This window comes from Nanorana parkeri, unplaced genomic scaffold (assembly GCF_000935625.1).
Source record: "Nanorana parkeri isolate BGI_ZX_2015 unplaced genomic scaffold, ASM93562v1 scaffold606, whole genome shotgun sequence".
Taxonomy (NCBI): domain Eukaryota; kingdom Metazoa; phylum Chordata; class Amphibia; order Anura; family Dicroglossidae; genus Nanorana; species Nanorana parkeri.
This window is the reverse complement of record NW_017306874.1, coordinates 223,159-236,195: the sequence shown is the minus strand read 5'-3', so window position 1 is coordinate 236,195 and position 13,037 is coordinate 223,159. Positions and strand designations below refer to the sequence as shown.

At 39.9% G+C, this 13,037-nt stretch overlaps 1 protein-coding gene across 1 annotated transcript in view; it reads left to right on the top strand.

Moving 5' to 3' along the window:
- Positions 1–13,037, top strand: part of SLC16A12 (solute carrier family 16 member 12) — a 64,487-nt gene that overhangs the window by 12,864 nt on the left and 38,586 nt on the right. The gene's annotated exons all lie outside the window — the stretch shown is intronic.

Below are 13,037 nucleotides of genomic sequence, written 5' to 3'. Positions count from 1 at the left end.
AACGCACAGCTGAGGTATATGGTTTGATGTATTATGTCCATACTAAGAACTGGGATTACGGTTGATCTACCAATCAGAGTTAGACCTATCATGAAAGCTTGAATGTCATTTGTAACTGTGCTGACGTCATTCCAGCTCTCAGTAGGAATATGTTGATACATAAGGCCATGAAGATATCTGGCACATATCCAGTATAACCTGTTTATAGTCTAGGCTGCTGATTGTCATCTGCTGTTCTCAGCTTTGTATATTATTAAAAGCTTAAAAGAGGCAAGAATGTCAAATGCACAGGTATTTTGGGTTGCTGTCATGTATGACACAAGTCTTATATAAGTTAAAGCTGAAGTTAATCTGCTTATATTTAACCTTGCCCGCTTCCTCCCTTACCCCTTTATCAATATACCAATGAGAATTTTAAACAAAACCTTTTCATTTTCATTACACTCCTTTTAGACCCAGTGATGCCATCAGTGGGTCTCTGTGATTCTCTGGCTTTAAAGTGTATTTCCATTTTTGCAGCCAGATTGAGATAATACCTACTTTACATGTGTTACATGTTCCCATTTACATGGCATAACTTAAAGTGTATTTCCACTTTTGCAGCCAAATTAGAATAACACCTATTTTATATTTGTTACATGTTCCCATTTGTTGGAAATGCACCAGCATATTCTAATGTACTGATTTACTTGTGTATTTGTCTTTAGAGCTGTAGATGGCACTGTAGTGCAAAGTTAGCCTCTATGTGCATGCTTATCTATGATACACAGGAAGTTCTTTTCTTTCTTTATGTTTTTCTTCACAATGCCACACTCATACATGTAATGCTCTTCTAAGCAAGTAAACCTTAATTCAGCATTCCTCAAGATCTCAGTGCTTCATCTAAACACATAGCCAACACCATTCACATAGCATAAACTAACTGTAATTTCTTTTTGCAGTTGAAATTGCTTTTATTTGGGTTAGGGTTTTAAGGGTTAACATTTCTATGGGGGTTATTCACAAAGCTGCCGAAGGTATCCGAGTTAATAACTGAGCTGAAGTGAAGTGAGCCGAACAACGTTCAGCTATTCACAACGGCTCAGTACGGCTGATTTCAGTCGTACATCTTGATCGGCTGAGCGGAAGCTCCGGCAGCTCACTCGCTGCCTTCGCCCCTATTCACATAGAGCCGAACGGCTATTCTGCTCTGTACCTCCGTGGTAGTGAGCAGAGTAGAAAATAGTGAAAAAAAATAGAAAAAACAAAGTTGAAAAAATAATTTTAAAAATGTAAATAAATATTAAATTAAAAAAAAATATATATATTTTTTTCATTTTGGGACACTGATCTGTCATTACAACTGGGCGGAGCCAGCCGTGAGATCAGAGCTGGCTCTGTCCAGCTGTCATTTGCGGGGGCCTACAGCTGGCCCTTCAGCTGCTGTACGGGCTATAGCGAATAGCCCATACAGCAGCCCTTCGTTTCGACTGAGCTACGGCTGGATTCTTCGGCTCCTTTGTGAATAACCCCTTATGTGTTTCTCTTCCTTTTTAATGTAAGGGAGGGGCTGCGACAGGCTACTCTAAGGTGCTCAGAATTAGCCATGTTGTCTGCTGCAACAAAACATCTAAAAGGTAAGAAATATATATTTTTTAAATATATTTTTCAATATGCTGTGTGAATGGGAACACGTAACAAACATTTAGGGGTTTTCTCAAACTTGACTGCAAAAGTGGAAAGTGGAAATACACTTTAGAAAAAAAAATAAAAATTGCAGCTTAGCCTTGTTCAATAATATCTCAGCAAACTACAGGACTGAAACATCCTGTTTATTTGTCACTGTTTTGGGGGAGTTTTGTTTCAATAAATAAACCCTGTCTGTACTGTGCTGGCAGATTTCATTATTAGTTGTAAACTAGATGAGAAGAGCTGTCTGTCCTAACAAAGAGTTAAAGACCTGAAGGCATTGTATATTATGCACATTACAAAAAAAAAAAAAAAAGCTGTCCCTCAGTCTATCCCCATATCTGCTCACATGCATTTATTCTAAGCACTAGAAGCTGCCTGTTGTGTTCTATGTATAGTCCTGCTCCATAGAAACAGCTAAACAGGTAAGACATCTTTTTTTCTTTTAATTATTTTTAGATGTGTGAATGGGAACACATAACAAACATATAGTGGGGGTTTCTCAAATTCGGTAGCAACAGTAGAAATACCCATTTAAAGGTATCTATGGTCAAAAACTAAAACTAAATCTGTATTTCTACATTGAATTTCCATAAATTCTATCCCATTCCCAATTACCATATCAGTCTAGAAGTTTTCAAAACTACTTATTGAAGATGCCCATAGGATGTACTTCCTCAATGCACTGACACAGTTTCACTCAGCCCTCATGCTTCCTGGAGTTACAACTCACAGAGCCTATAACTCAACATCTTAACAATGTAACATCACTATTGCTTGCTGGAAGCAATGCATGATGGGATATATAGTCTTGAGAAATCGTGATTGCATCACATCACAAAGAGACACAAAGCATACTGGAAATCCAGGAAGTTGTTGAAAGTGATGGTCAGGCAGAAGGCAGCACTCATTACATAAAAGGGATATTTTTAAGTAAAGTTTGATTGCATTCTCAAAAACAACTCTAGTATGTATTCCTATTACAATGCTGATTTTATAACAGAATAGTATATGCTGGAACTTTACAACTTCTTTGAGTTAGAAAGAACTCTCAGTGCCCAGCCATCGTGCTTTGAGCACTGTATTGATTGATCTCTGTCAAATCATGAAAATCCAGAAGAGATTTCTATCTCAGACATCTCAGTTGAATGGTTCCTCTCTCACATAGATCAGTCTAGGCTCTTTGTTGTTCTTTATAAAGTTAATGAAGGGATGTTAGGAGATGTTAGGAGATATGGTGAATTAGACTAAAGTGTTTCAGGCGTTTCTGGGCGTACACCGGATGAAAAGATCAGACTGTGTGCAGGCTTAACTGCCTGAGGCCAACTCTCAAACTCTTCCCAGCCCCTCATTTCTAAATTATTTCAGATCTTCTTCTCACAAGTTCCATCTGCGCATATAAGAAAGCGAAACTTCTGTAAGTAGTATATGATCGTGAAATAGGTGCATTCATATGATACAACTTAAATATTATTTATTCCTTCATGTAACAACAGACTCAGCACTAATAGGTACATGGCTACATAAGTAGCCAGTGGTTGCATTTCAATTTAATTGCATATATTGGTACACAGGTTCATTTAAGAGCCTTACACGGGATTCTTTAATGAGCCAAGTAGATAAGAAAGTCAATGCATTTTAAATAGAAGGATGATATGACTTATAGAAAATGTATTCTGATTGTAAAAGTTAAAGTTTTAGAGGTTTATCTTAGCCATGCCTAGATTTGTAGAGAGGTCATAGTGGCCAGTAATTTGAAGTTATTTGTAAGCCTGGCCAAGTATTCTGATTTGTGTCCTTAGAGCAGTCCTGTACAAGTGGCACCTGTATGAAGGCCACCAAGAAATATGAGATTATCATTGTCCACTTTGATTGGTTATGGCTCTCTCTTTGTTGGCAATTCTCAGGTGAATCATTTTGTCCCAAAATAATTTTCTCAAATGCTCACTACTGTTCTCTCAACTAAATAGTTTAGCTGGATGAGCAGCGCTAAAAAGTTCAGATAATAAACATATTGAACTATTACCAATAAATTTATGTTGAATATCCGTAAAGAGTGATTAAATAAAATAAAGTAAAATGTACAGCTCGTGTGACGAGTGATAACTCCTATTAAAGTGTAACAAGTGTTTGATCGAAAGCTGCCGTACTATAAACCCGTAGGTCTAGAATATATCAACCGCATATACAGCGCTAATGATTCAATTTGTGGTTATTAAAGTATAAGTGTATACATCCAAACTGATTTTACAGACAATAGTGTCACTTAATTACAATAAGTGCTAGATCGCAAGTGATGGTGGGAAAAACAATAATGTTTAACAATAATTATTGTCAGTGGTTTGCCTGACTACTCTTCTGCCTCTTGTCTTGTTACCTGACTGCCTGACTGCTTCTGTCCCAGCCTGTCCCTGATTACGATCCTGTCTGATGAATCTTTACTGCGCTGTCTGCAAGAAGAGTGACGGCATAGGAAGTATTGACAAAGACATCGGGCCAACGTGCTCCGGTAGACAAATCGTGTGGGGCTGTCTGCTACAGCCAAAAGTCTGTGGTGAGTATGCAATTTGAAGGGGTAGGTGTTGACTACAATACAATCCCCAGAATAACCGTTGTGTAATCACTGAACACTGGAAGGTTTGACCACCCTCACTCAAACGAATTGAAATAATCACAAAAACTTTATTTTTCGTTTTGCATATTTTTATATTTTTTTATATATTTTTTTGTTTCATTCACAGAGTTAAAGGAGAACTATGGTGTTAAGGCTTTTCCCGATAGTTCTCCTTAGGGTAACGTGAGGACACAGACTAGCGTCCTCCCGTCACCCTAGGCTCAGTATACCGCGAGCTGCAGCTCGCGGTATATGAGACGCCGCAGCTGAAGCGGATCCCGACAATCTAGCGGCAGAGCCAGCTGTACCCGCCCCTCCCCCGTCCGTTCCGCCAGTCAGCATTGGCGGATCGGAGCGGGGAATACAGCCCCTCCCCTTTCACGGCAGAGAGCCGTGACAGGATCGAGAGGTGAGCGAACGCCGGTATGTGTTCGCTCACCTCCCGATCTACTAAGCCGACCTGTGACAGTCTCATTGTCACAGGTCGGCTAAAACTATGTTTTGTGCACAAACTATACCACATAACTGGGAGCAAATTGTATATGAGTAATTTGTTAACATCATAGTCTATTATTCTATCTTTGGATCACATTAACACCAGAGTTTGACAATTTTTTGTCACGGTTTATTTTCTTCTGACAATAATTATTGTTAAACATTATTGTTTTTCCCACCATCACTTGCGATCTAGCACTTATTGTAATTAAATGACACTATTGTCTGTAAAAACAGTTTGGATGTATACACTTATACTTTAATAACCACTAATTGAATCATTAGAGCTGTATATGCGGTTGATATATCTCTCAACTGAATGCCAGTGCCACGGCTGTCTCCTTATTGAATACATATATGAGCACAGATAACAATATTCATTTAAATGCTTCCCCTCACCATGGGCCTCTAGGTTGTACTTGCCCCCTGGGCTAAAAGTTGCCAGTCAGCCCCTGTTCCCCACCATTAAAATGTCTGCTTCCTCCATGTAAGGATGAAAGCCTCACTTCAAGGGTGTGCAAATAATCCCGAGGAGTTATAATTTCCCAGTGGGGACATTTTTCCAGGAAACCTGAATAATTGTTCTTGTTGTTTTTGAATACTTATTAGCCCATGTTTTTACACACTGTCTGGGTTTCAGTAACGCGTGGTCTTATTTCATAGTGTGCTTGTCCCAAGGAAGTGTGGCAACTTATCCTAATTACGGACCTGGAACCAAAGGTGTAAACAAATTGCACCCCTGGCTTCCTTGGAGCTGGACAGGACACCAGCCAGAACATCCCAAGTTGCTAAGAGCTGGGTGGGGAGATGTGTAAGGGCCATACCCATCTCCCCCACCCGGCTCTTAGCAACCTGGGATGTTCAGGCCAGCATCCCACCCACATACACATCTCCCCACCTCCTCTGGTTAAGGCTGAGCATGACTACTTACAGGCGATTTTGGATCATTATTTAGGCTCGAGAAATCATGTTTTAGGCAATTGAAATCTAGCTACTAGGAGAAAGAGATAGTTGTTTAGCCTTTCAGGCAGTTCCATACATTTTTTGCCTCTTCCTTTGAAGCCGATGGGGCCAATAAACCCTGTTCTGCTTCAGTAGTAGTTCATCTACCTTTTTTGAGCTTCAGGGGTCAAGTTATAGGCTTCTGAGGACTCATATGTGAACAGGCTCAGTTTAAAACCATGGGATTTTGGTTGTTGAGTGTTTCGGAGCTTAGAGCTTCAAGCTATTAAATGCTCAGGTGTCAATCAGGATGTGCAATATGCAAAAATAACCTCTCAGCCAAAGCTCTGCAAAAATAGAAATATATTTATATTTAGAATGATGGCAACAATGGCTGTACAGAAGACCCAGTAAGCTCAGTAGAATCTGATCTGAGACGTGCCCTGAGTGTCAGGATCTAGCAATACTCTTGGTGAGAATAACAGCTTGAGCCTTATCCAACCTTGAATGTGTTGGAGCAACTGAACTCTTGGGACCCATGTTAGTGTTGTTAGTCAATTTTATACAGGATATAGTTCACATACCATACTGCACAGTGCAGTGTTAGGTATACTGATGACACTGCACAATGATTACTACATAGGGAGAAGATGAAGGCCACAACATGTCAGACATGTACAGTAATCTGTAAGGCTGTGCTCATTTTTTCACTCAGTGCAGGGTGAAGAAATATCATAAAGGTAGAGAGTCGTATTTATCTTGGAACAATTGGAGCCTGAGATCAGGAACTACAAAAGAAAATCACATGTGGTGTGTTCCCACAAACACCGAAAACTGATTAGTCTCATGTCAGAGCTGGATTGAATCATACTTTACCCACATGTTTCCTCCACAAAGCAAACGTTCAGATCCTTGCAGGCCTGCCAAGTTGGCCTCTTTTTCACAATGTGATCCTACTGTCTAAACGAAAGGGTGCATACTAGGCTTATATATTGCGCAAAATAGCACGTACATCATGACAGTCAGTGTCTGACTGGTCAGTACACCTAGCAGGGGCCCCACTGGTGGCTTCTGCCCGTAGCCAAGTCTCTTGAACTTGCTTGACACAAGAGAAACACTGGAAATTCTAGCTATCATATATTAAGATCAATTACAAATACATTCATTATTTCGATTGTTGTGTTTTTCTGGTTTAGCATTGCTATCTTTCAAGTAACCTTTGGATCCTGTTGTGGACCTACAGTATTAAAGTGTATCTGGTGCTAGAGTGGTAAGGCTTAGCAACTTCCATAGCTCTCTCTATTTTTCCTGTTGACCACTGTAACTGAAACTGAAAGCTGGGGAACCTCCAAAATGTTAAGTTGTCACCAGACCAGGAATGAGGGGGGAATGTGCCACTAAAGAACAATTGTTCTGGGGGAGTGGACTTTCTACACGTTGGAGAGATTTCATCTTACTTTCTGTTGTGTCTGCAGTACCAATATTTTTTTTTGGTACTCGCCGATACCGAATACCGATACTGGAAGTCCTATTAAGAAAGCCGGGCTGCGTGTAATGACTCGTCACCCAGCTTCCTGATTAGCCGGGAAGTCATCTCCATCCATGCTCCCTCGTCACCAGGTTGCCCACTCCCCTATTTTATCCAGGTCCTCCTGCAATGTTACACTATCTTGGTCTGTTTCTATTACCCTCCCAATTTTGGTATCGTCAGCAAACACTGAGATATCGCTGTGTACTCCGTCCCCAATGTCGTTAATAAACAGGTTAAATAGCATGGGTCCCAGCACAGAACCCTGAGGCACACCGCTAATGACACTAGCCCAGTCTGAAAGGGCACCATTTATTGATACTCTCTGTACCCGTTCCTTTAGCCAGTTCTCTATCCATGTACACACCCTTCCATCTATGCCCATAGCTCTCAGCTTGTATAGTAGGCGTTTGTGTGGTACCGTATCAAAAGCCTTTGAGAAATCCAGATATACCACATCCACAGACCTCCCTCCATCCAGATCTCTACTTACCCCCGCGTAAAAAGTCAGTAGGTTAGTCTGACAGGAACGGTCTTTCCTAAACCCATGCTGGTTGTCATTTATTTTGTCATTATCCTGAACAAATTCTACTAAGTGGTCCTTAATCATTCCCTCTAACAGTTTACAAACTACCGATGTAAGACTTACTGGTCTGTAATTCCCAGGTTGCCCCCTTTTTAAATATTGGAACTACCGTAGCCCTCCGCCAGTCACTCGGAACTCTACCAGTCATTAGAGAGTCCTTAAAAATGAGGAATAATGGTCTAGTTAAAGCCTTGTTTAGTTCCTTAAGTATCTTGGGGTGTAGATTATCCGGTCCCAACTATTTATTTGCATTAAGTAGACTAAGTCTTTGTATCCCGGGTTCCGTCAACCACTTGGCTATATTTTGTGATGAACTCTGTGTTTCATTATGGGTGTCAAACCCGTTTCCCTCCTGAGTATATACTGAGGAGAAAAAAGTGTTTAGCACTTCGGCCCTCTCCTTGTCATTTGTGACTAACTTCCCGTTTTCGTCCTTTATTGGGCCTATCTGCTCCTTTCTCCCCTTTTTACTGTTTATATATTGGTAAAATTTTTTTTTTTTTTTTTACAATCTGTGGCAATATGCTTTTTGCACTCTATTTTAGCTGCCTGTATTGCTAGTTTGCATCTTTTATTACATTCTTTGTAGTTATGGAACGCCAATGCCGTCGCCTCCATCTTATATTTCATAACCATGTCTTTGGAGGTTGGGAGGAATCCCACACAAGCACAAGCATAACATGCAAACTCCTTGCAGATAGTGATCTGGCCGGGATTCAAAGCAGGGACCCTGAATGCTGCAAGGCAGAAGCACTAACCATTATGCCACTGTGCTGCCCGTCAAAGCTGCTCTGCCCCTTTTCAGACTGGCCCGAAGTTTATTTTGTATTGTGCTTAATAGCTAAATAAATATAAGGAGTAGGTTTTTTTTAATTTACAAATACATATTAACAAATATCTTTTTTATCAGGAAAAGTTACGAGAAATTTGCTGATTTAAAGTTAAAGATTTAAAGATTTGATTTGACATTCATTTTAATGATATTTACCTTTTGTGTAAGTATTAACATGTGTGGTGTGAAACACTTGCCAAAGAGATGTAGAAAATCAGGTCAAGTGAGGAAACAGCAGAGGTTAAAGGTCATCACAGATTAGGAAATGAATAGGAGTTCACAAAATCTGTAACCAAATGAATCTCTGAAGTTAGATTGCACAGTAACTGAGTAAATTGGGTATCTTGCATAATCATTAAAATGATACAAGATTTAACTTTGATTAAAATGAACTAAACAATTTCAGAGCATTGGGCTACACATCACAGAAGAAAGTTTAACTTTTTCAGTCTGGCTACTAAAATCCCCCCCCACCCACACACACTGCAGGGGTCGTGTACTTGTTTTTGTCTAGGTGCAAAAATAAAAAAATTATACTCACTTGATCCTCTGAGATAGCTGGCTGTTACAGCGCTCCTTCCAGCTTGTCTACTTCCCAGCTCCAGCGATGGTATGTCCCTCGCCGTCCTTACATCCAATACACAGTGTATTGTAAACCTTAGACTGCTGGAGCAGAGGGGTAGGGAGACTGGAAGAACAGTCTAACAGCAAGCTGGCTCAGAGGATCCGGTTAGTATAACTTTTTTATTTTCGCACCTAGACAAAAATGATCACTTACCCTAGCCTGACTGGATTGTACAAGGAAGAAGCAGGAACAGACTGATGAGGTCATCCCACTTCTCTCTTCTCTTGTCAACAGCTTACCTGTAGCATGCCTGATAGGCTCCTTGTTATGCCCATCCCTCTCATTCTGAGTGCTGCTGTGCCAATTGGCTGCAGTCATTATGTAGCCAACATTTCTTGGCCCGACTCGTTCAATAAAGGTCAAATAAAAAGTACACTTTTGTAGAACAGTGTGGTGCCAATACGGCCACCCACAGCTAAAATTTTGGACATTGGACAACTTTACAATAGTTGCATTTAAAAACGCATTTACTGTTTTTTTATAAATATTGCCTTTATATATATATATCTATATAGATATATATATCTATATATATATACATACATATGTCTTTTTGGACCAAACAACTCCTTCTTGAGAAATGTCTGTGTCGCTGTAATGTACTTACATACATCCTTATACAACAGAACTATGGGATAACCACAAGATAGTTATTATCTTTAAAGTGGCCACCCACAGATTTTCATATGAACGCTCATACAAAAAATCTTGTCAGAACAATCGATAGAGCCAACAGAATGTTGTTTAAAATGTTGTTTGATTTTAACATTTGATTTTGGAATGAATGAAGTTTCTCAAAACAAAAACACATTCACAGTTACAATTTCATTAGCGAAACATGTTCAATTCATGCTCTTTTTTTCATCACTACAGTCCTAAACAATCATTTTATTCCATGATCTATTAGAAAATCAAATGATCTTTCCAAAAATGATTTTTTTCAAACAAAATTCTACTGGTATAAGGCCATGTTTAGACTTTGCCTGAGCTGCAGATATCATGAGCTGCAGCTGGCCATGAGTACTGTTTTAAATAATCTCTGCCATGTTCATTTCACTTTGTGGTTTTTGTCTTCTGTCCATTGACTGTACTCTGTGGGCTATGCTTTTGGTAGTTTCTTAACCTTCTTCCTACTGTGGAAATAAATGTTTGTATAGACAAGAGTTAACAGTCCCCGGTTTCTTAGGCAGATCGGGTGACGATCTATTGACACCAGCAGGCACTTCAAGTGAATCTCCATCAGCGGAAACAAATGTTTAAATAGATTAGAAAACCTAATGATAACAGCCATGTAAGTCCAATGCAAGAGATAGCCAGGATGTCAGATTCAAATTTAGGAAATATGAATCTAATCTTGTCTGGTTTTGCATGGAACTTCAGTACATTTCCCAGGTTAAAAATGATGTTTTGATCACTCCTGTATCCTTATGATAGAATGAGGCAGCAAACATTATCTCTTCTTATCTCTGTGTCTATCTTCTCCCTTCTGAACATGCATGATTGAGTAATCTGTGTCCCAACCATCCTCAGGCTAAAGTCTATAACCAACTTGAGAATGGCCATTACTAACCAAGACTGATCGTGATATTTGTTACAGTTTATTTATTGAGTACACTAATAAAACTAGGTAACAGGGAATGTGAGATGTACGAGTCACTGACCTGCCATGAGGAGCAGCAAAGAGGACATTACCTTAAGTGGGTGGACTTTATAGCATGATGTGTGCTGCTATTGGTTGTCCCATTTCTGTTATGTTTTTTCTTTGCTGCTATGGGGAGTCAGTATAGAGAGTTATGCAAAATATTTGCCTCCTGCCTTTAATAAAATCCCGATTATTCAGTCACGAAAACTAAAATAATCATCACTTGCAAAGATAGCTGAGAAGAACTGTAGCAAGTAAAGCTCCAACTATTCCTGAAACCTGCTGAGGAAATTGCATTCACTTAGTATAACAAGGATGACTGTAGGACAGAAACAAAAAGACAATGGCAGTCCCCATATCACTGCTATTTTTTTCACTAAACAATAACTGTTATGAAAATGTCTAATGACATCGAATGTATTCATAATCACTAATTGTATGGATAATTTAATTTCCTTTGTATGGTTATGGCTGCTCTATTTCCCCTGGGTCCTTGATCATTTAAATCAGGGATGAACAACAGGTCCATTGCAATCTACCCATTTATTGCGGCCATGTGCTGGGTAGATTGTGACTGAGTTTTGCTGTTTGCACCTCCCTGCTAACAGGAGTAATGACAGCATCATTACCACATTTGTAAGATAGCAGCTGGAGTGGCGAGCAGACACTGGAGAGGAGATTAGATCTAGAAGGAAATGCAGGCTACTCTCTCCTTCTCCTGGAAGGACCTTGTGATTGGTCAGAGGGAGAGAAGGGAGAAAATCCCCGCCATTTCTTTGAATTGTGGGTGCAGTGTGTTGTTATGGCAGCCACTTTCTGGGTACCAGAACAAGCTGTAAAGAGAAATAAATGGTTGGAAGAGAGATGTCGCAGCGCTGTGAGTGGCTGTGTGTATCAGTAGGGAATGAGGTGTAGGGTGGCCTGAATGGGGTGAGGTGATCACTGATTAGACTTTACTTACTCTACTACTATTCATTTTTAAAGGGATCTGAGTTATCTCCATAAGAAAAGTGTGCTGCACCCTGGTGAACTCTCCCATTTTGTTCAAGTAGATCTTTGCCTCTCTGGGGTTGCCTACCCCTGAATTATTCAGAAAGTATCACAGTATTTTTTGGTCTGTCTGTGGAAAGGAGTGTAGACAAGCACCCACAGGAAATGTAGTAATTTGGCCTGTGCTACAATTTACAACAGTAAACAGCCCTCAGGTAAAAAAGGCTAACAGATATATTGGAAATGTTTGGCCAGAAGCCCATGGCATGATTGCTATAATTCAAGCCAAATTCATATAGTGTCATAGAATCATAGATTCAAAACACAATTATACTTTCTTGGTATATTACAAGAAAGCTATATGCCGATGTAAGTTTTTAGTGAAAGTGGGTAAAGGTCCACATTAACATACAGTATGTCTAAATCAAGGACAGGTAGCAGGAGAGCTGTCATCATAGTCAGTACCCTACTAAGGACCAATGTTGTATGGCTACTAAGGCTCCTTTTAACATGCAGGCTGATGTGAATGAGCCTCAAATAATATGATATAAATGTGTTCTCTTCTCATGCACACAGATTTCTTTGCTTAAAATGTCTCAACAGCTCCCCTAACGGGGCAACCTTTCACCCCCAGGGCCCTACAACAGGTATGTGGGCTGCTATGTCTATTGTTACACCACTGCCTTTGATTGTGTACATGACTAAGGTAGCATAGATATCTTCAATCTTTTCCCCAAATACGAGCCACCAAGAACACCCACCCCCTGTCCCTGTAGGGAATAAACAGACCACACTCCAAAATAGCATTAAATGGCCTTAGCAGCCTTTTTTAAACATAAAACATAACTATAAAACAATTTCAACATCAGCCAGAATTACATAAACAAAGTTGCAGGTCTTTGAAGGCCACACCTTTCTGGATCCGTTCTCTGCGGCAGTATTAAACATGTTAGGCCGCCAGCCACAACACACCACCTCAGGGACAACCACCAACTTCAAATATCCAATTTAGTGTTCACCAGCTTACACACCATGGATAGAGGATCCATACCATGACAGGTCCCCAAACACAACCCACCAGAACCTATTTTTTGATGGCCTCCAAAGACCCCAAC